The following is a 24,992-nucleotide window of genomic DNA, read 5'->3' on the forward strand; positions in this document are numbered from 1 at the left end:
AGCCCACGTCCGGGGACAAGCGGACCATCTACAGCCCACGTCCGGGGACAAGCGGACCATCTACAGCCTACGTCCGGGGACAAGCGGACCACCATCATTTCATGACGCAAGGTTCTCGATACACAGAGACTTGCAATCTCATCATCTTTCGACTTTCCTCAAGCATGGAAAGTATTATCCGGTGGATTTTTCTTCAAGTATAGAAAACCGCCAAATCGGCTTTCCTCAAGCATGGAAGGCATTATCGGTGGAATTCTTCAAGCATAGAATGACACCATATTCATCAGTCGGCTTTCCTCAGGCTTAGAAAGCGTTATCGGTGGATTTTTCTTCAAGTATAGAAAACCGCCAAGTCGGCTTTCCTCAAGCTTGGAAAGCGTTATCGTGGATTTTTCTTCAAGTATAGAAAACCGCCAAGTCGGCTTTCCTCAAGCATGGAAAGCATTATCGACGGATTTCTTCAAGCATAGAATGACACCAAATTCATACGTCGACTTTCCTCAAGCATGGAAAGTATTATCCGGTAGGTTTCTTCAGGCTTAGAAAACTACCAAACTCCTCAATCGGCTTTCCTCAGGCATGGAAAGCGTTTCAACAGACGTCATCCGGTGGATTCCTTCAAGCATAGGAAGCTACCAAGCTCATTTGCCACCAATACACTGGTGTTAGATAAGCATTCTATCCCTTTACTCTTTTATCTGTAGAACTAACATTTTTCTGCAGGTATCAGCGTATACAGAATGATTTAGGATCGCAGAACGTCTTTAATCATTCTCTGTCCCTATCGGCTACTTTGACTATCGTTTTCGAAACTAACGTTTCTACAAACTCAGTCAAAGTGGGGGCTTCTATAGACACCTAAAAATGTCTCCCCAAAACCAAACCCGTTGATGAACACCTTTCACCGCCATTATTGGTCGAGTTGAGTATTTAATCTTTGGAGTGCTTAAATCCATGTTCTATCCAATATATTTCATGAACCAATCCCTAAACCATAACCTATTTTCCACTTTTCATGTCAGAAACTGATTTTATGGCTATAAAATATTGATCCAATTATTATTTTGTTAGATAGGCCTTTAAATAAGCTTTCCAACCATATATCATAAGCCCAATTCCGAGCTATAACGAAAAAGATATGAGCAAAACACCAAACTCGGCCTAAAACCGACACCCTTCCACTAAAACGACCATATCTTAAAATCTACATATTATTTTGACTTGATTCCAATTGGATTGAAAATTAGACTTGATAATATTTCCAATTATATAATATATGCCTCATTCCAAGTTACGGATCAAAAGTTATGATGGTTTTAAAAACGAGTAAAAACCTGGAATAACCGCGCACAGTGCAATTCCACCGTGTCACGGGAAATTGCACCGTCTGACGGTGGGAATCCCCGTGACACGGTGCCCTTGCTGTGACGCGGGGATATTTCGTGTCCTATTTGCGTTCTTCGTACCTAAACAACTCCCGCGTCACGGCATTTTCCACCGTGTCACGGGAATTTACACCGTCTGACGGTGGGATTCCCCGTGACACGGAGCTGTTTCCATGTAATTTCCGCGTCTCCCATACCGTGACACAGTGTACTATACCATGTCACTGCCGTGTCACGGTACCTGTGCCGTGTCACGGGACATTCCGTGTCTTTTCCGCGTAAACCCTTAACGCGTTTTCCTTCCCGTAACCTAAATATTTCCCGTGTCACGCAAATTTGTACCGTCTCACGGGAAAGTTTCCCGTCTGACGGTGGGATTTCCCGTGTCACGGTACACTTTGCCGTGTCGCGGGATACTTTTTTAGGGTTTTTATCATTTTAGGGTTCCGTGTGCTCCCTCAGCTCATTTTCTCTATAAATACCCCCTCATTTCTGATGTACGTGGCACCAATAATCATTCTCTCTCACCTTACACCAAAAATCATTCTCTTATCCCTCTTTAACCTAATTTCTAGCCTCATTATTCTTCCATAACAATTCCCCTAAGCACTCCAAGGAGTCTATACTTAACCCGAGGTTCCGTCCTTAAACCAAGGCGTGAAAGGTACAAATAACTGAGGGTTTGGACCAAATCAAATCTAATATTTATTTAATTTAATTTTCATTTACTTTATATTTTTTTATTGAAGTTACTAACAGTTTATTCATGATGTAGCAATTTAAAGGAACGCGCGGAATGTGAGTAATTAATTAATTTAATTACTCTTATTTTATTTTCTTATTGCTAGTATCATGATTAGGTTATTTCATATTTAATTTGACTAACGCTATTATTGTTGAATTGCTTCCAATATTAATGTTATTCTATTATTTTTATGATCACCATATTGCATGTTAAAGGGAATATGTAATTGAAAATAACGCTTAATAAGATAATTTGGACAACCGGTTTAGGTTCCTTTTTAATCTTGTTGTTTAATTCAAGTGATCACTAATATTTTAGAATTATGTGTTGCATTAATATTCAACCAATTTAGCTTAATAATAGTTTGGAGCGAATTGAATATTTTGTTTGTATGCCTTTGAGATCACATGAATGCTTTTCAATATAAGAATCGAGTAGAGGCCAATACGGGCGAATGTGACTCCATGACTCACTTCATACCATCATCCCCGTTCATCCTTTCGTGATTCCGAACTATATGGAGTTAGTAATCTCATGGATTATGAATGGGGTGTAGCCTTCACGGGTCAATCGGTGTTGCCTTCGTTGTCCCTTATTCGTGGTTGCCTTTTATGATCCGTGAACGGTTTACAAGTTCCTTAAAAACTTTTTGGCGGCTCCCTACTTTATTTGTCCCTAATCGTTGTCCCTAATCGTAATGATTCCCACTTCCTATGAGTGCCAAGCATATTCACACATGCTTTTAACGTAGGCGCACTTCGAGCGACGCCTACATTTTGTCGACTCCACTGGGGAGGATTCATGGTTATTTATCGGTTTGAGTGATCGATATTTAATTAAGATGAGTGGATGAGACTTGAAAGATTCTTGAAAAAATATTCCTGTGATTAATTTGGTATTTTTGCATATGCATAGACGTTTTAACGTCGCATTTAGGTCTGTCCCGTAGGAAAAATTGAATAACTTGGTTGCGCACGAAGGAAAACAGGGCACCAGTCAGATCATCTGACTGCCGTTCCACGGCAAAATCTGCCGCGTCAGGGTACAGTGCACCGTCTGACGGTGCACAGTACCGTGGCACGGGAATTTTTTCCGTGTCACGACAGTCCTAAAATCAGTCCGGTGGCTTATTTTCTCTTATCACAGTCAACTTCCTTCGATTTTTCTGAAAAAACGTATGTGTTCTACATACATCTTAGCCCCGGGGGATTTAAGCTCTATTAACCCAAAAAACGCTCATGGCAATAAGGGTTCATCCGAGTTATTAAATCCACCCAAACCATGGAGTCGAGTTCGATTTCATCACGAACTCGCGGAGCCGCCCGTTGGCATACACCCTCAAGGGAGGCTGCCTTGATAACGCGTCCAAACTCTTAACCATGGTACCCTATTGACACCAAATAAACTTGACCATAGTCGAACATAGAACTTGACCTTAGGTTGCGAACTATTCTTTGCATCATTGTGCCTACATGTTTTATGTTTGGTCGTTTTGATCCTAACCTTAACGATCTTTCTTTGTCTATGGTGGATTATTTTATGAATAACGATTGCTAATGGACCGTACTCACTTAGTAATTAGCAAAAAAAAAAAAAAAAAAAAAAAGAGATTGAACCTGCCCTAATAATAGGCCTCTACTTTATTCTGATCGTATTCATGTGCGCTTTCTGACTAACATGCAATCAATAGGATTACCCTAAACCTATTTATCTATGTTGGTTGAATATTAATGCACATATATATCTATTATTGGCGATCACTTGAATTATAAACAAATTAACCCTAAACAAGATTATTAATTATCTTATTAAGCGTGATTACAAGTACAAAATTCCCTTTAAACAATCATAAAAGGAGTGATCAAGGAATAACAATAAATATATAACAAGCAACATAATAATCATCATAAAAATATTATAATCATAAATCATAATAATCATGTTAAGGCATAATAATAGCAAGATCCTAGGCTTGATACTAACAAGATTAATAACAAACCCTAGCATGTCACTAAGCAATAAAGATCAAAGCTTTAACCCTAACATGATACTAACATGCTATAGGAAAGAAAATAGGAAGCATCACAGGAATCACAATTGTCATATTTGATATTAGAAATTATAGTTATTACCCTAAATAAACATGATACTAGGAAGATCAAAACACCCTAACATGACACTAGGAATCATAATAATAACCTAAACATGATTTCTATATCATAATATCAATAAAACCATTAAAGCAATTACTTGGATGCCTCGTATCTCTTTCTAATAACAACATACACACGTTAATAACTTCAAGGAAAATAATATAACAACAATTAAATTAAATAATTGAAATAGGGATTTGGGACCAAACCCTCAGAAATTAAAACCTTTCACGTCTAGGGTAAAGGCAACTTCGAACTTGGCTAGGTGTGTCTAGTGCTAATGTATGAGGAATTGTGTTTGTAAAAAGCTAGGCTTAGAAAGAGAGAGAGAGAATCAAGAATTTCTTGATGAGAGTTGGTGAGAATTGGTGAAAGAGAGAATTAGAGAATTGATGATATTTTATTATTGAAAACGGAGTTTTTAGGATGCTATTTATAGAGAAAATCAGCCAAAAAGATAAAAAAAACAAATCAGAGTTTCGACGTGAAAAAAAGAAATTAGCGTCGGGCGCTGAACATTAGCGCCAGGTGCTAATGACTGGCGTTAGGCGCTAATCAATTTTTTTACGCGTTTTCTAAATTCATATAAAATTTGACCGTACAGGAGGATAAAATCGTATTTTCCTTAAAAACACTATTTTATTCTAATTAAAACTCTAAAAAGTCAACAAAAGTCAATTTATCAATGCTAATTGAATTAGGAATGAAGAGAACTTTCTAGAAGAATCTAGAAGACTAAAACCATTCCTATTTGCATTAGGAATGATAAATCCATATTAGACCCTCCTCTAGATCATTGGGCCGCATATAAGGCTCAAACCGGACCCAGTTTAGTAATCTGGCCATAACTTCCTCATTATTCATCGGAACTGAGCTTATAATATATCGTTGGAAAGCTCTTTTCAAGACCCATCCAACTACACCATTATTGGACCCTTTATATGGACCAAAAAAACTGGATTGGCTGTTTTCTTAAAATAGGTTTTCAAAAATAGAGAAAAAAGAAAAGAAATTAAAACTATCCGCAACACTAGCCTTTCCACACTTTCACTTCATTCGATTATGATTCGACGTGAAAGATATTCATCACTGGGTTTGGTTTTGGGGAGACACATTTGGGTGTCTACAGTTAATAAGGCCTCCACTCTCTCTCTTCCATTTGAGATGTACTGCTCGCTCTCTCTCTCTCTCTCCTCTATATGCATTCAAACTCTTTCACTTTGTTCCAGCAAGTATATTCTCTTAATTCCCTTTACCTTGACCATTTTTCTAAAGTAGTCTCTCTATATTCCCTCTATCGCCATCGTCGTTTCGGTTTGTGGAGAATTTAATCTTTGTTTCTAGGTTTGTCGCTTGGAGGATTAAAGCACTCTAGGAGATTTATCGTAAAGATTTTGACAAAAGTAAGTAAATTCTTCATAAATTTATAATTTTTCCCCAAATTAATCAAACAATTTTAGTATAACAACTTTATCAAACTTAATTTCAATGTAATCGTTTGACTAAAATTAAGTTAAGGTTTATAAAATGTGGATGTATTAGGGTTTAAGGCGGGGGTTGTGCTGCATTTGTTATCTAAAATTAGTATTAGGGTCTAAGAGTTATACAATTTGATGATTCTAACGCCAGTTACAATTGTTCCCTAAAATTTTTAGGGTTGCTATAATTGAATTTGTTCTTGTGTGCAATATGATTGTTAGGGTTTCTATGATTGGTGTAGCGGTGTATGATTATGAGAAAACAATGTTCGGTTATAAGAATTATGTACAATTTGATGATTGTAAGGCCAATTTATAATTCCTTACAATTTGTGAGTTAGGGGTTTTAAAACGGTAAAGTATTTCGGGGCTTGTGGTGTTATAAAAAATCCTTGCAACTTTATTATTTGTTAATGAAACATTGTTAGGTAACCTTAAGCTCTTTTGAGTTTGATTTACTTTAGCTTCTTCAATTCCAAATTTTTTTGATATAATTAATTTGAAAGGTGATTTAAGTTTGTTTGATGTAATCAACGTGTTTCTTATTCTGATGTATTGAGATTTTGAATCTGTGAGAACAACTAGTGTGTTTTGTTGTTTTGGTTTTGGGGTGATGGAACCTGTGTGCAATATTAAGTGAATAGCTGAATTTTGAAAAGATAAGTCTTGGTTGAAGCTTGTCTTGGTTGACGCTTGTTTTGGGAAGTAAGATTGAAAATGGGGAATAATTAAGGGCAATTTTGTAGGGTGGATCATGCTCACTTCCTTTAGTTTGAGTTGGGGAAAGTGTTGATTGTTCTGTACTAGTAAGCATTGGTAGTTTAAATTTCTACCTTTCATTGTATTTCCGGAATATAGATCTTGTTTGATCATAAAGTGAAGACAACTGAGTAGTCTAATTGACGGAGAATCAAATGCGGGTTGCTGTAAACACCCAAATGTGTCTCCCTAAAACCACACCCAGTGATGAATACCTTTCATGTCATTGATTATTGAACAAAGCGAAAGTATGAAAAGTCTAGTGATGAGGATGTTTTTAATTAAAATATCTCTTCTTTCTGTTTTTGAAAATATTTCTTTTCTTACCCTATTTTTGAAAAACGTGCATTCCAGTTTAGTTTGGTCCATGATATGAGTCCAATAATGGTGTAGTTGGATGGGGATTGAAAAGACCTTTCCAACGATATATTATAAGCCCAATTCCGATGAATAATGAGGAAGTTATGGCCAAAATACTAAACTGGGCCCAAACCGGTTTTTACCTACGGCCCAATGATCATGTGGAGGGTCCAAAGGTCTAATTATATTCCTAAACTAATTAGGATTAATTAGAAGCTTCTATAAGTTTCTAAAAGATCTTAATTATCCTTTTTTAAAAGATAAGATTAAAGAATTTGAGTTAAATAAAAACTTTCCTTTTATAAAAACTTTCCTTTTTTTTAATCCTAATTTTATTCGAATTTAATGATGTTCAAAGACAGTCAGATATTATTTTTCTGCCTCATAATCTTTATCCAAATCTTATATGGTTTGATACATCTTGAAATTATCTTTCCAATTATATATTATAATATTAATTCCGAGTTATAACGGAAAAGATATGAATGAAATATGAAACTCTATCCAAAACTAACACCGTCCTACTATTTCATCCATATATTTTTATCTAAAACATATTTTAATCTGATTCAAATTGAGTTGTAAAGTAGACTTTATGAGATTTCCAACGACATATTATATGACTTATTTGGACTTCTGGATCAAAAGATATGATAAAAACAAAATCCGCAAAAACTGTTGTCCATCGAGTTTTATATCGATTCGAATTCAGATTCTTTTCTTATTCTTCGACCCTCTTTTTTTTGTATAAATAGAGGTCATATCTCCCCTTTTTCAAATCATCAACTCTCATCAAGAATTTCTTGATTCTCTCTCTCTCTTTCTAAACCAACCCTTTTATAAACAAAATTCCGCATTCACAAGATCTAGACACACCTAGCCAAGTTCGAAGTTGCCTTCGCCCTAGACGTGAAAGGTTTGATATTTCTGAGGGTTTGGTCCTAAATCTTTATTTCGATTATTTAATTTAATTGTTTGATTTTATTATTTTCCTTCAAGTTACTAACATGTGTACTTTGTTATTAGAAAGAGATACGAGGCATCCAAGTAAGTACTTTAATTGTTTATTGATCTTTTGATATAGAAATTATGTTTAGGTTGTTATTTTGATTCCTAGTGTATCATTTTAGGATGTTTTATTGCTTCCTAGTATCATGTTTAGGGTAACAACTAAAAATTCCTAATATCAAGTATGATTAAAAGGATGCTTCCTATTTTCTTTCCTAATAGCATGTTGGTATCATGTTAGGGCTAAAGCTTTGATCTTTATTGTTTATTGACATGATAGGGTTTGTTATTAATCTTGTTAGTATCATGCTTAGAATCTTGCTAATATTATCATGCTTTACTATTAACATGATTATTTTAATAATGATTATTATGATTGTTATTTTGATTATTATTATGCTGCTTGATATATTATTTATTGTTATTGCTTGATCACGCCTTTTATGCATTTTTAAAGGGAATTTGTACTTGTAATCACGCTTAATAAGATAATTAATAATCTTGTTTATAGTTAATTTGATTATAATTCAAGTGAACGCCAATAATAGGTTTATTTTTGCATTAATATTCAACCAACATAGATAAACAGGTTTAGGGTAAACCTATTGATTGCATGTTAGTCAGAAAGTGCACATGAATACGGGAAGAATAAAGTAGAGGTCTATTATTAGGGCAGGTTCTTTTTCTTTTAGATTGGATTTGTGCCTTCATCCCCGAACTTCCAGTCTTGGTTCCAGACCTATTGGAATTAACGATCTCATGGATCGTCAAGGGGTGTAACCTTCACCCTGTGATCGTTAAGGGGTGTAATGCTTGAAATATTCCCTACAGTTGTCAATTTTGCTTATCTTTTATTTAACTCCTTTTGTTGTTGGTTGATGGAATTAGAGGAATAATTAAATGTATACCTCTTGTTTGCAGAATGCCATGGTTTACAAGGGATAGTGATCTATTGGTAATTTGGTGCTAAATTTTTTGTGGTCATCGAACCCCACCAAAAGTGCACAATACCCAAACTTCTGTTGGTCCTTAGTGCCTTATCTTGACATTTTCATTACAAGATAATAGCTTGCTTTGGTTATACTTGTTATTTTTAGTCTAACTTTTAAACCGTGAATTTCTTTAAATTCCCCTTTTTGGTTATATTTGTTATTTATGCATTATTCTTATAGAAATTTATCACTATACTCACGTCATATCTAATAGTTTATTTTCATCTTCAGCAAGTTAATTACAATGATGCAGATTCAATCATGATATATAGTGGTCTTGATGATATAGCAAAGGCCAAAGCCATTGGTGGAAAAGTCATCCAAGAGGTGACATAAAATATCTAAGGATTAGTGGTTTGCTTATTAATATTCCATAAAGTTAATAGGATTTATTTAGTTATGTTGGAATATGTGTTGCAACATTCATCTAATGGATTAGCCGCACTGATTTTACTCTTATCATGGGAGATGTGTTTTCTCCTAAGCGAGTGCTTTTCTTTGTGTTGTACAGTGATGTGTTTCAAATTCACTATTTTACAGTATGTTTGGATGGCCTAGTGGACGTATACATTTCATTTGTTTGAATATAATTTAGGATGGAGGAAAATTGATGAAATTAGAGGAATCATATATATGTATATAGTTGAATTGGTACTTTCTATGAATTATTTCATGCTTAGAGGCATGATTTCTAATCTTTTTCAACAGTCATTGAAACAATGGGAAAGTATAATGTATAGAATTATATAATATATTATTACACATAATGAAATAAAAATCCTAATATTATACTTGTCTTTATTGTAGGAATTCCACTTAATCTTATGCAAAACTATGAAACGGAAGAGTAAGATATCAAAGCATGTTACTCTTGGGAATGACAACGGATCGGATTCGAGTCGGATGTGACTAAATCCAAATCCGATCCATCAAGACTCAGATTTGAATCTGAGTCCGAATTCGAGTTCAAATCCGACTCGTAATTTTCGGATCTGAATCCTGTCCGTTTATTCGGACCTCCTAAATGATCTGAATATTTTTTTTGTAATGTGTGATATACCTATATTTTTTTGTATTGTCATACCGAATAAAGTATAAACATAACATATTTAAATTATGAACTAAGTTACATAATAAATTTTTGCTATAAAACAAGCAAGTAATTGTCCCAACTCCTAAGTTATAAAGCATATACTCATACTTTCGGACTTGTAGTCGAATCGGACTCGGTTGAACTTTGCATAGGGTCCAACTCCTATCCGCCTTCCATTTGGATTCAAATCTAATTATCGGATTCAGATTCAAACTATTTTTAAACAGATTCGGATTGGATTTTTTTTCTTCGGATCAGATTCGAATCGAACTCGGATTGAATTAGCAGCGCGCCTCCGCAAAGTGAACTTGGTAATGTTACAATAGAACATTGTTAGCATATATCTAGGTGGTAAATTTTTAAAACCCAGTTTGACTAATGTCACTTTTAGTAGTAAACCTCTGAAACCTAGTTAATAATACTCCAGAAGTACCAAGTATTGTTGTATTCTAAATAAAGTGGTACCCTTATATATGTCAGTGATACCCTTTTGTATGTTAGTGGCACCCTTAGATAATAATGTTTTTTGTAATCCAACATTCATAATTGTTTATTGGGAAAATCTATCTAAAAATATACCTAATAGTTATTTTTGGTTACAAGAATGGGGTATTGTAGACACCTAAAAATGTCTCCCCAAAACCAAACCCGATGATGAACAACCTTTCACCGCCACTATTGGTCGGGTTCAGTATTTAATCCCGAGAGTGCTTAAAATATCGTATTTAATTAAATTCAATTTTGGGATAGTCCATGGATTAGTCTTGATGTTTGGTTAAAGCATAGTTTTAATTTCAGCCCAAACTTATTATTTAATTTTAGCCCAAACCTTTTTTTATTGTTTTATTATTTTGGCCCAAACTTTTTATTTACTTTATTTATTTTAGCCCAAATAATAATAAAATCAGAAAATAGCCCGAAATTATCAATCGGCACTTAAAATGCTGAACGAAAATGAATTTAGACGAAAAAGCGAACTGAAAATTCCCGCGTCATGGCAACAGTCCACCGTGTCACGGGAAACTTTCCCGTCTGACGATGGGGTTCCCCGTGACATGGGACACCTGCTGTGACACGGGGGTTTCCGTGTCCTTTCCGCGTAAACCCTTAACACGTTTTCTCTCCCGTTCAGCAAATATTTCCCGCGTCACACAAAAGTGCACCGTGTCACGGGAATGTTTCCCGTCTGACGGTGGGATTTCCCGTGTCACGGTAAAATTTGCCGTGTCTTGGGATACTTTTTTAGGGTTTTTATCATTTTAGGGTTCCGTGTGTACCCTCAGCACATTTTCTCTATAAATACCCCCTCATTTATGATGTACAGGGCATCAATTAATTCTCTATTTTTCTCTCTTCTATGCTCTAGCCTAAACACTAGCCTACCCATTATTCTTTCAAAATTCCTTCTTCAAGCACTCCAAGGAGTCCATACTTTACTCGTGGTTCTGTCCTTAAGCCAAGGCGTGAAAGGTAGAACTGTTTGAGGGTTTGGCCCCAAATCATTTCACTTCTATTTAATTTAATTTAATTTAATGATTGTTTTATTATTATTTCCTTGAAGTTACTAACTCGTTTATTATTTTGTAGTTGCAAGCAAACATAATTAAAGTAAGAATTATGTTCCTTTTATTTCTATTATTTTTCTAACGATTTTATGTTGTTGGAATTATTGTTGAATTGCTTCTAATATTAATGTTTATTCTATTTATTTTATGATCACCATATTTCATGTTTAAAGGGAATATGTAATTGAAAATCACGCCTAATAAGATAATTTGGACAACCGGTTTAGGTTCCTTTTTAATCTTATTGTTTAATCAAGTGATCAATAATATTTTAGAATTATATGTTGTATTAGTATTCAACCAATTTAGCTAAATAATAGTTTGGAGCGAATTGAATATTTTGTTTGTATGCCTTTCAGATCGTAGGAATCATTTTTCACTATAAGAATCGAGTAAAGGCCAATACGGGCGAATGTGACTCCATGACTCACTTCGTACCATCATCCCTGATCCTCCTTTCGTGGTTCCGAACCATATGGAGTTAGTAATCTCATGGATTATGAATGGGGTGTAACCTTCACGGGTCAATCGTTGTTGCCTATCGTTGTCCCTTATTGTGGTTGCCTTAAATGATCCGTGAACGGTTTACAAGTTCCTAAAAAACTTGTTGGTGGCTCCCTACTTTCCTTGTCCCTAATCGTATATGTCAATTCCCACTTCCTATGAGTGCTAAGCATATTCACCACATGCTTTTAACGTAGGCACACTTCGAGCGACGTTTATAGGTATGCATGTTAAATATAATGGATTTGATTTGTATTGTATGGAGTCTAACGATGCAATTATATTGTTTAAATGACTAAATTGGGTTATTTGTAATTGGTTCATATATTTTCAAAATGCTCTAAACATCGGTTGAGCCTACTTGGTTTGTCTCATTGACAAGTTGAATGAATTGTAGTCACTTATTAAGTGTTATATCATAAATAAGTTGGGTTAGTTCCAATCTAATTAAATAAATTCCAATCGGTTCCTTCATATAAGGTGATTTCCCTATGTCCATATATTTGTTGTCCCATTATTGCACTTTTCAACTTTGTGATTTAATAAATTCTACGTTTGGAGTTTAACATGAAACAAAATTAATAACAAAAATTCTATAATAGCATACACAATACTTAATTGAATATTAGAGTGTGCACATTGTTGTTATTTGGAATAATAGGCATTTAATAAAGACACTAATGTATCTTTCTTTTTTATTTATAGGAATTTACGGCTATGGTGGTACCCTAGTAGGTGCCAATGGTACCCTCGTAGATGCCAAATGTACTTTTGTTTTACTCAAGTAACTCAATTATATTCATCTGTGTTTCAGGTGCACTATACGGTATTATAGTGGAACACCCATTAAATACGGAGTGGTACCATTGTGACATAAAAGGGTACTTAGTCCTTATCTACCATTTGCTTTTGTATGTTGAATAATAGTTGATTCAAATATAATATCAGTGGTACTCTTTTGTAAGTTAGTTATACCCTTCTGTGATTTAATGGTACCCTTTTGTATGAAAAAGCTATAATGAGTAATAAAATGATATATTACGTAAATTGATTGTGCCATTTATGAGAAATCAAATGATATATTACATAAATAAATCGTGACATTTATGAGTAAGTAAAAAATAGTGATTGAATAGTGCATAATTAGTCAAAGTGATTTTCCAAAGAAGCGATCATGACATTTTTTTTACTCCCTCTGTGTTTAAATAATGAAATGTTTTGATTTTTTGTATTATTCTTCTAACACACTTTGACTAATGTTTATGATTATACATAAGAATAAAATATAGTCATGTGAATACTTGTTGGAATCATCTAATCATTATAATTTTTACTTATTGATGATCAAAGATATTTTCAGTCAAAGTTTTGCATTGGTATACGTGTACAAGGGTCACGTTTCACTTAAACATTGTAGGGTTCCACTTAAACATCGTAGGGTTCCACCGAAACAAATAAGGGTATGACTCTATAGGGTGAATTGCAGGATTCCATTAAAACAATGAAGGGTTCCACTAAAATAATGAAGGGTTCCATTGAAACAATATTCACAACAAAAAAAATGAGAATAGGCAAGACTTAAGATTGCAACACTTACAGAAATGTTACTCTTAATAATCTAACGCAACAATATTTATTTGTTACCTTGAACTAAAGTAACAGAAAAAAAGTGTTGCTCTAGACTATATAAGGCAACAGTCGCTTAAAGTGTTACCTTTTTTTCTTGTCTAAGACAACAAACATAATAATTGTTGCATGAAAAGATAACAATAGTAAAATTATTGTTTGAAAATGTAATATATATATATATATATATATATATATATATATATATATATAATCAGGGTAGCTAATAGGTTTACTTTAATGTCTTTTTTATTCACTTTATATTGATTTACAGAATTGTTTTTTTTTAAAAAAAAAAATTCTTTTGAATTTATTTATTTACCTTAGAATAGCTTTTAATTACTTTTATACACTCATTCCTCAAGCATATAATTTTTTTTATTAAGGTTGCTACCCTGCCTGCCAAGGCAGCTGCTGCAGCTGCTGGCCCTGCCAAGGCAGCTACTGCAGCTGCTGGCCCTGCCAAGGCTGCTGCTGCAGTTGCTAGCCCTGCCTGCTAAGGGTGCTGCTGCAGCTGGTGCCCTGCTTGCCAAGGGTGCTGCTGCAGCTGCAGCTGCTGCTACAATTGCTCTCCTGCCCCAATAAGGTGTATTGGACAGGCCGAACTAGATTCGAAGTTACACGTATCACAATTTAAATCTAATGTATTAGCATGACATTAGCGTTCTGTAACAACTACTAATTTCCAATCACTGAATATTAACAACAATAATCAACAAAAACACCAATAATCCAACACCACAACCGGCAAATATGTACCTGTAGGGAATATTTCAAGCATTAATCCCCTAGCTTGAACCCCACTGTGATCATACACTTAAGTACGGTGGCGTCCAAAGGGAAAGAAGATAGAGCAAAAGAGTCGCCAACAAGTTTTAGGAACTTGTAAACCGTTCACGAGGTGAAGGTTACACCCCTTAACGATCCAATAGATCGTCAACTCCATAAGGTCTTGAACCAAATAGGGTTCGGGGATGAAGGTACAAATCCAACCTAAAAGAGATTGAACCTGCCCTAATAATAGGCCTCTACTTTATTCTGATCGTATTCATGTGCGCTTTCTGACTAACATACAATCAATAGGATTAACCCTAAACCTGTTTACTTATGTTGGTTGAATTTAATGCACAAATAAAACTATTATTGGCGATCACTTGAATTATAATCATATTAACCCTACATAAGATTATTAATTATCTTATTAATCGTGATTACAAGTACCAAATTCCCTTTAAACATGCATAAAAAGGCGTGATCAAGCAATAACAAATAAATATAATATATCATAACAGTAATAATAACAATAATCATAAATCATGTTAAAGCATGATAATAGTAAGATCCTAGGCATGATACCAACAAGATTAATAACAAATCCTAGCATGTCACTAAACAATAAAAATCAAAGCTTTAACCCTAACATGATACTAACATGCTATTAGAAAAGAATATAGGAAGCATCATAACAATCATACTTAGTATTAAATTTACCCTAGACATGATACTAGGAATATCATAAAAACAACCTAAGCAAGAGCTTTATATCATAATATCAATAAAAACCATTAAAGTACTTACTTTGATGCCTCGTACCTCTTTCTAATAACAAAATACACACGTTAGTAACTTCAAGGAAAATATAAAACAAAACAATTAAATCAAATAATTGAAAGAGAGATTTGGGACCAAACCCTCAGAAATTAAACCTTTCACGTCTAGGGCGAAGGCAACTTCGAATATGGCTAGGTGTATCTAAATCTAATGAATGCGGAATTTTTATATTTGAGAGAAGGCTAGTTTAGAAAAGAGAGAGAGAGAGTAATCAAGAAAATCTTGATGAGATTTGGTGAATGAAAACGGAGTTTTTACGACGTTATTTATAGAGAAAATCAGTCAAAAAGATAAAACATCAAAACAGAGTTTTGACGCAAAAAGCCAGATTAGCGCCAAACGCTGACCTTAGCGCCAGGCGCCAAGCGTAGCGTCAGGCGCTACAGCTGGCGTTTGGCGTTGACTTAGAAATTCACGCGTTTTCTTAAAATTAGATAAAAATTGCCGTACAGGAGGATAAAATCGTATTTTCCTCAAAAACGTTCTTTGATCTTAATTAAAACTCTAAAAAGTCAACAAAAGTCAATTTATCAATGTTAATTGAATTAAGAATGAAAAGAACCTTCTAGAAGAATCTAGAAGACTAAAACCATTCCTAATTGCATTAGGAATGATAAATCCATATTAGGCCCTCTTCTAGATCATTGGGCCGCATATAAGGCTCAAACCGGGCCCAGTTCAGTAAATTGGCCATAACTTCCTTAATATTCATTAGAATTGGGCTTATAATATATCGTTGGAAAGATCTTTTCAAGCCCTATCCAACTACACTATTATTGGACCCATATCATGGACCAACCAAACTAGATTGGTTGTTTTATTAAAATATGTTTTCAAAAACAGAGAGAAGAGAAAAGAAACTAAAACTTTCCGCAACACTAAACTTTCTAAACTTTCACTTCATTCGATTATGATTCGACGCGAAAGGTACTCATCACCGGGTTTGGTTTTGAGGAGACACAAATGGGTGACTACAGAAGCTCCCACTTTGATTGAGTTTCGAGAAACGCGAGTTTCGTAGACAAAAGTCAAAGTATCGATAGGGACGGAGAATGATTCAGAACGTTCTGCGATCCTAAATCACTCTTGTAACTCCGATACCTGTAAACTAGCGTCAGTTAAACAGATAAGAGAGTTAAGAAACGCGTATCTTGCACCGTCGAGCACACGTCTCTGAAGTAACCGATTTGCTGCTACTTTACTGTTTTGATGACCTTCTGCTAAGAGAATGCCATCCCGCTTGAAAACCTCTACGCTTGTAACTGCTTCCAATATTGAATATTGTTTCTCTTGAAACGATCCTCTTCCGCTTTATGACCATCTTCCACGTCTAAGGGAACATGATCGAAGACAACTTCGCTTGAGATCACCTTCAGTTGTTTTTGACAGCTCTCCACAATCTAGGGAATGCTGTCAAAGATATCCTCGCTTGAAGCTATCCTCATTTGTTGCGATAATTTTCCAAAGGGAATTACCGAAGATCTCCGCTTGTCGATCTTTAAAAGTTCGCTTGAAACTTGCTTCCGCTATGCCTGTACGTCGGCGTTTTTGCTGCTTTTGAACCTATATGTCGATTCCTTTTGCTGAATGAATGAACCAATACGTCGGTGCCTTTTGCAATGAGCCAATTCTTAGGCGCTTTAAGCTAAGTGAGACGATCTTTCATCAGGTCTATCACTTTGTGTAATCAAGCCGATTACTAAAAATCGTGTCAAATTGCTTAGAGGGGCTAACTGGCGTACCAAGGAACCCAAAATATATTGCAAAAGGTTAGAACAACCATACTGAGTGGCTGAACATTCTGGCGCCGCTGAAATAACATCAGCGCCTATAATTTGGCTGTAGCGCCAGACGCTAGAGCTAGCGCCAGGCGCTAAAGCCATCGATTGATGCCAAGGTCTGGCGCTTGGCGCCAGAGTTGGGTATTCCTTAAATACCCTTTTCTTCTTCATTTTCGCTGCTGCTCGTCGCGTTTCTTGCTCGAAAATTTCCAGAAATTTATTTGCTTCGTTCTTGCTCGTTTCTCAACCAAATTCGCTCAAATTTGTTGCAAATCAAAGCTCATTCCATCCATTTTCCCGATCTATGTAAGTTTTCTTTAAACTTACAACGGTTTTAATGAATTTTGCATGTGTTTATTCTCGAATTTCATGAAAATTCGAAATTTAAAACGCTTAATTCTCTTGGTTTGTCAAATTTTATGCCATGAAATTGCTTGATTATGTTTATATATTGCCTTGGGAGTAATTTGAGACTTGTTTGACTCAATTTGGTGAAGAAATGAACGAATTGCCATTATTGAACCTCTTAAGGCCGGGAATGCAATGTGGCTCGTTCTTGATTTTTTTGCTAGCAATTCTTGTCCAATTTGTCACAATAATTACTATAGTATTGCACGAAATTGTTTGATTTCTAGAAAAATGCCATTATGCTTAATTTGAATTTGTGCTCTATTTTAGTACTACGTACTCTGTTTCTTTGCGAACATAGTATCATGCAGCTAGGCGAACCTTAGATACTATAGAACCTTAATTTATGAATATTCTACACAATGTAGCATGGCTAGACAACGAGGTTCCGGTTCACGGTCCCGAGACATTCGACGGGAGCATGAGCCCGTAGAGGACGGTGCCATGCTGTCCACTTCGCTTGGTTGACTCCCCGAGTAGGATGAGCGGACCTTATACTTTTACCCCGCCCATCACATTTCTGAGAGGGTGAGACGGGGCATCACTGTTGGGAGGACGCGCTGTCATGGCTCCGGCTGTGACGGCTTGGGCGATCTCTACAGGATGTACATCGCCAGAGATGATCAGACGAGACTTCTATGGGAGTCTTGCGGTCTTACTGCGTTGTACGAGACCTCCGAGGCAATGGTTGCCTCCAGCGGGGGTCACCATGTAGTTCGTGCTCTGGTGGAGTTCTTTTGGGACACCACCAACACTTTCCACTTTCCCTGGGGTGAGATGATGGTCACTCCTACCGACTTCAGTCTCATCACAGGACTAGAGTTTAGTTCCGTGCCACTGTCGTTCGACAGTGGGATCGACGTCTTTTCCCCTGAGGTCGAGGAGCTGTTGGGTCCGATAGCTATTCGAGCTCGAGCTGAGGTAGAGTCGTCTCAGTTCAGCGCTAGGGGGATTCGCCACTCGGCTCTAGCAGCGGCTCTTGACGACGATGCGACCACCCAAGAGCAGCGGGTGCGCATCTTTGCACTCATCTTGTTGTCAGGGACGTTCTCCCCTGACAAGGGTAGTAGGGCGCTGCTTTACTACTTTCCTGCAGTCCGCGATCTACACTGGATCGAGACTTATGACTGGGCCAGCTTGGCCTACGCTGATTTTATTCGAGCGCTGAGGGACTCGTGTTGACACCGGTCCTTTGGGACGAATGTTGCTTTGTCCAGTTTTTGGAGGGTTGTAGAGGTAAACCTTATTCCTTATAAAGTTTAGCTCTACATTTTAGTTAGCAGTTGCTGATAACTTTAGCTTCTTGTATATATGGTTGTACGAGTACTTCCCTTCTGCTGCGCCGGCGAGACCGCCGCCGCGCAGGTTTCCAGTTAGTGCTTCCTAGGGCAGCCGCCGCGTTGGGATGTCCACTGCCTATGTCCGAGATTGGCTCATCTCGGTATGATTCCTTTCTTATTTTCCATTTTGTGATGCTTTAGATAAACTCTTGCCTGATTGACGCTCTCTGCAGGAGCTTGAGGTGTTGTACCGACCGTGGGTCGACCTGGCAGTCCCAGGGTTAGCCGCATAGTATTTTGCTGAGCGTCGCTATTTCTTGGGGACTTATAGAGTAACTGCATACCTTGGAGAGAGGGTTGCTATTCAGCATTCCTCCGATACATTTGTTGTTCCTGCTCCTCCACCACGTCACATGTTTAACGCCACGAGGTTGTTGAGCATGTCAGAGGGAGCTGGAACCCCTTGGCGATCTTACACGATCCCTGGGCGATGCTATGCGGAGGAGTTAATGTCGTTGTTAGCTCCAGTTCCTGTACCGGCTGAGGATGTGGCGGTATGATTTTTCAAATTTTACCTTCAGTGAAGTAGCCCCCAAGTAATGATTTACTAACTTTGTTTTGCTTTATCAGGACGATGCTGCTGAGTTCGTGCCACCCCGTATGTCTATCCATTATCAGGGAACATATGGTCCGATTGAGGAGATGATTCCTCCGGCTCCTCCTGAGGACGAGCGCTTCGTGGAGCGGTCGATTCCTCGCCACCAGACTAGGGTAAGCTTCTTTATTTGCAACTTTCGTCCATATACGTTATGTATATTTACTGACTTATTTCTTTGACAGTTCTCGCGCGAGGTGGTTTCGGCGATGGCACGATGTATAGATGCCTTCCGGAGCCAGCTTGTCCGGATGAGGAACATGGCTACCTGCCGTCGGGACGACGCCGTTCAGGAGGTAGTCTTTCTTTCATATGTTTTGCATTACCTGCTTTGATTTTGCCTGTTTCTGATTTTAATTTCTTTTTCAAGGTCAGCCCATTCCTTCTCGTACCCGCACAGGACCTGAGGCGTGGAGGGATCCGGCGAGGTCGAGCTCCAGACATCGCCGCACTACTTCGGGAGGAAAGGGAGGTCGCTCTGAGGCTGCTCGGGTAGAGGGCTCAGGTTCTTCCTCTGTGGGTGCACATGTTGCGCCGGTAGGCTAGGGAGAGGCTACCTCGGCTCTCAGAGGTGATGGGATATACGAGGTTGGCTCTTCATCGCAGCAGCCTCCACATCCTCAGCCTCAGGTTGATCTCGGGTGGACGGGTCCTACGTTGAGTTTTCGTCCTCCCGTAGAGACTGGAGATGATGCTGGAGCTGGAGCCGGAGCTGGTGGAGAGGTTACTCCCCGTACATCGGAGTTTTATGCGATGATGGGTTTACGTCCCCCGGCGCCGTAGCTTATACCTGTGCTTTTTTATTATTTATTTGACTTTGTATAGAACTTTGCCTTTTAGTTAGACTCATTTTTTAGACATATTTTGTATATACACTATTATGAATTTATTTTATTTATCATGTTTTTTCATTTATTATTATTATTATAATTATTATTATTATTATTATTATTATTATTATTATTATTATTATTATTATTATTATTATTATTATTATTATTATGTACATGTTTGTGTGTGCAAGGAAATGTGACAAATAATTTTGCGCAAAAATTCCGTCATTTTTATTATTGATGGAGGGTATCCGACTTTCTCCTCCCCCCCAAAAAAAATATAATTAATATAATAGCTATATTAATTAAAAAAGAGAAATAGATGAATTATTATAAAAAGATAAGGAAGCCGTAAAGTCATTAACAGACTCGAATTAAGTTAAAAACGCGGTTTTTAGAAAGCGCGTACGATGAGGCAAATTGGCGCCAGCTGGCGCCACGCGTTTTGGTGCAGCGCCAGGCGCTACACTTAGCGTTTGGCGCCAGGCTCTAGCGTCAGGCGCCAATAGTAGCGTCTGGCGCTAAATAGCGCTGATCCCGAATCCTTCCCAGAATAAACTGCTCTGATTTCGTGCATAAATAGCCCCCTGCCTAGCCGATTCTCTTCATAATTTCAGCAGATAAAATATTTCTTAGCTTTAGAAAAAATAATATCATGTCTCTAGTCACAAAGACTTTCACCAACTACACCCATAAATGGTGTCGGTCTCTTAATGCCAAAGAAAGAAAAGAATTAGATGTGTTTCACTTGGGGGGTATATATGGTATCAAAGGGGTTGATCTTGACTTAGATTTTATTCATACCGCACTAGAATATTGGGATGTAGATAACCATTGCTTTAGTATAGGGTATGATGAAATTAGCCCTTTGCCGAAAGAATTTGGTGCTATTTTAGGTTTACCTGCAATAGATCTTGTAGTAATCCCTAGGATAGATGCATATTATTATAAAGATTTTGAACGCTTCTTCAATTTAAAAGAAAGGGATCTACCAAAAATAGTAGATGGCAACATAGTTAATTTGAAAGAATTTGCTCGCCATTATTTTGATAAACCTTACTCCGAATATTTTCATATTTATAGAAGAAGGGCTTTCTTATTTTGTATGCTTAATCAATTTTTTCTTACTAGTGGTGAGAATAATGAGGGTCAATCAATTATAACCATTGTGTTAGAACAAATTGAATAAGGGAGAAATCCAATGCCATTGATAGTTGGAGAGACTATGATTAGTCTCGATGAATTAAAGAGGAATCCAAAAGCACCTTTTCGAGGCTCTCCAATTTTATTACAGGTAGAAAAATAATATTTTTAATTACAGAAATCAAAAATATATTTTTGTATTGTAATAATAATTTATTTGCATTGCAATTTTTTTTTTTTTACAGATGTGGCTAATGGAAAGGCTGGAATTAATTAGCCCTCCAGACAACATTGAGAAGTATACTCCAAATTGCTTCGTAAGGAGGAAGAAACTCTTCTCTAAGATGGGGCGCCACGATTGGAAGAGGGTCTTCGAATCCTGCAATTTTGCCATCAAGTGGCTCATCCCTTGGTGGAAAATAGAAAGGATGGTTGGTGTCAACAAGCAACCTTTCTGCCGTCTTCCAAGCTTGTCCCGTATAACTTATTATTATCCTTACAGGGTAAAAAGGTGTAGGGAATAATTTCAAGCGTTAACCCCTATCTTGAACCCCACTATGATCATACACTAAAGTACGGTGGCGTCCAAAAGGGAAGAAGATAGAGAAAAAGAGTCGCCAACAAGTTTTAGGAACTTGTAAACCGTTCACAAGGTGAAGGTTACATCCCTTAACGATCCAAGAGATCATCAACTCCATAAGGTCTAGAACCAAATAAGGTTTCGGGGATGAAGGTACAAATCCAACCTAAAAGAGATTGAACCTGCCCTAATAATAGGCCTCTACTTTATTCTGATCGTATTCATGTGCGCTTTCTAATTAAAATGCAATCAATAGGATTAACCCTAAACCTGTTTATCTATGTTGGTTGAATTTAATGCACAAATAAAACTATTATTGGCGATCACTTGAAATTATAATCAAATTAGCCCTAAACAAGATTATTAATTATCTTATTAAGCGTGATTACAAGTACCAAATTCCCTTTAAACATGCATAAAAGGCGTGATCAAGCAATAAATAAATATCAAGCAACATAGTAAATAATAAATATCATAAAAATAAATAATAATTATAATCATCATAATAATAATCATAAATAAAATAATCATCATATTAATAATAATATTCATAATATTCATAATCATCATAAATTATAACAATTATAATCATAATCATGTTCATGTTAATATTAAAGCATAATAATAACAAGATCCTAGGCATGATACTAACAAGATTAATAACAAATCCTAGCATGTCACTAAGAAATAATAATCAAATCTTTATCCCTAACATGATACTAACAATCATAAATATTAGGAAGAACATAGGAAGCATCGTAACAATCATATTTAATATTAAAGTTACCCTAGACATGATACTAGGAATATTATAATAATAATTTAAACATGATTTCTACATCATAACATCAATAAAACCATTAAAGTACTTACTTTGATGCCTCGTACCTCTTTCTAATAACAAAATACACACATTAGTAACTTCAAGGAAAATAATAATCAAACAATTAAATTAAATAATTGAAAGAGAGATTTGGGACCAAACCCTCAGAAATTATACCTTTCACGTCTAGGACGAAGGCAACTTCGAATATGGTTAAGTGTTTCTAGATCTTGTGAATGCGGAATTTTGTATGTAAAAGCAAGTTTAGAAAAAGAGAGAGATGGATTAGAGAATGAGAGAATTGATGATTGCGAATGAAAACAGGTTGTAGGTGAATGAAAACGGAGTTTTTACGATGTTATTTATAGAGAAATCAGCGAAAAAGATAAAATATCAAAACAGAGCATCTGGCGCTCAGAAAACAAAGCTGGCGCCAACACTAGCTAATTGGCGCTAGGCGCCAGGCTTAGCGCCAGGCGCCAATGCCTGGCGTTTGACGCTAACCCGGTTTTTGACGCGTTTTCTCAAATCAGATAAATTTTGCCGTACAGGAGTATAAAATCGTATCTTTTCCTCAAAAATGTTCTTTGATCTTAACGAAAACTGTGAAAAGTCAACAAAAGTCAATTTATCAATGCTAATTGAATTAGGAATGAAAGGAACCTTCTAAAAGAATCTAGAAGATAAAAACCATTCCTAATTACATTAGGAATGATAAATCATATTAGGCTCTCCCCTAGATCATTGGGCCGCATATTAGGCTCAAAACGGGCCCAGTTTGGTAAATTGGCCATAACTCAATATTCATCGGAATTGGGCTTATAATATATCGTTGGAAAGCTCTTGTCAAGCCCCATCCAACTACACTACTATTGGAGCCATATCATGGACCAACTAAACTGGATTGGCTGTTTTCTTAAAATAAGTTTTCAAAAACAGAGAGAAGAGAAAAGAAATTAAAACAATCCGCAACACTAGACTTTCCACACTTTCGCTTCATTCGATTATGATTCGACGTGAAAGGTACTCATCATTGGATTTGGTTTTGGGGAGACACAAATGGGTGTCTACAGAAGCCCCCACTTTGACTGAGTTTGGAGAAACTCAAGTTTCGAAAACAAAAGTCAAAGTATTGATAGGGACCGAGAATGTTTCAGAACGTTCTGCGATCCTAAATAACTCTTTTAACGTCGATACCTGCAAAACTAGCGTTAGTTAAACAGATAAAAGAGTTAAGAAACGCGTATTTTGCACCGTCGAGCACACGTCTCTGAAGTAACCGATTGTTGCTGTATTGTCGTTGTTTTTTTGATGACCTCCTGCAAGCTAGAGAATGCCAACCCGCTTGAAAACCGCTACGCCTGTAACTGCTTCCAATTTGGAAGATTGCTTCGCCTGAAACGATCCTCCCCCTCTATGATAATATTCCACGTCCAAGGGAATACTATCGATGATTGCTTCTCTTGAAACAATCCCCATTCGCATTGATAATATTCCGCGTCCAAGGGAATACTATCGAAGATTATTTCTCTCGAAACAATCCTCATCCGCATTGGTAATATTCCACGTCCAAGGGAATACTATCGAAGATTATTTCTCTTGAAACAATCTCCTTTCGCATTTTGACCATCTTCCACGTCTAAGGGAACACGGTAGAAGATAAATTCGCTTGAAATTACCTTCAGGTTTTTGTGACAACTCTCCACAAGCTAGGGAATGCCGTCGAAGATATCCTCGCTTGAAGCCATCCTCATTCTTTGCAATAATTTTCCAAAGAGAATTACCAAAGACCTCCGCTTGTCGATCTCTAAAAGACCGCTTGAACTTTTCTTCCGCTACGCCTGTACGTCGGTGCTTCCGTTGCTTTGAACCTGTACGTCGGTGCCCTTTTGTGAATAAACCTTTATATCAGTGCCTTTTGCGAATGAGCCATTATATCGGTGTCTTTTGCGAAATGATCCAATGCTTAGGCGCTTTAAGCTAAGTGAGACGATCTTTCATCAGGTTGATCACTTTATATAATCAAGCCGATTACTAAAAATCATGTCAAATTGCTTAGAGGGGCTAACTGGCGTACCAAGGAACCCAAAATATATTGCAAAAAGGTAGAACAACCTCACCGAGTGGCAGAATGTCCTGGTGTTGCGAGGTTGTTTGAGCATGTCAGAGGGAACTAGTCCCCCTTGGTTCCTGTACCGGCTGAGAATGTG

This window comes from Chenopodium quinoa, unplaced genomic scaffold (assembly GCF_001683475.1).
Source record: "Chenopodium quinoa cultivar QQ74 unplaced genomic scaffold, ASM168347v1, whole genome shotgun sequence".
NCBI lineage: Eukaryota > Viridiplantae > Streptophyta > Magnoliopsida > Caryophyllales > Amaranthaceae > Chenopodium > Chenopodium quinoa.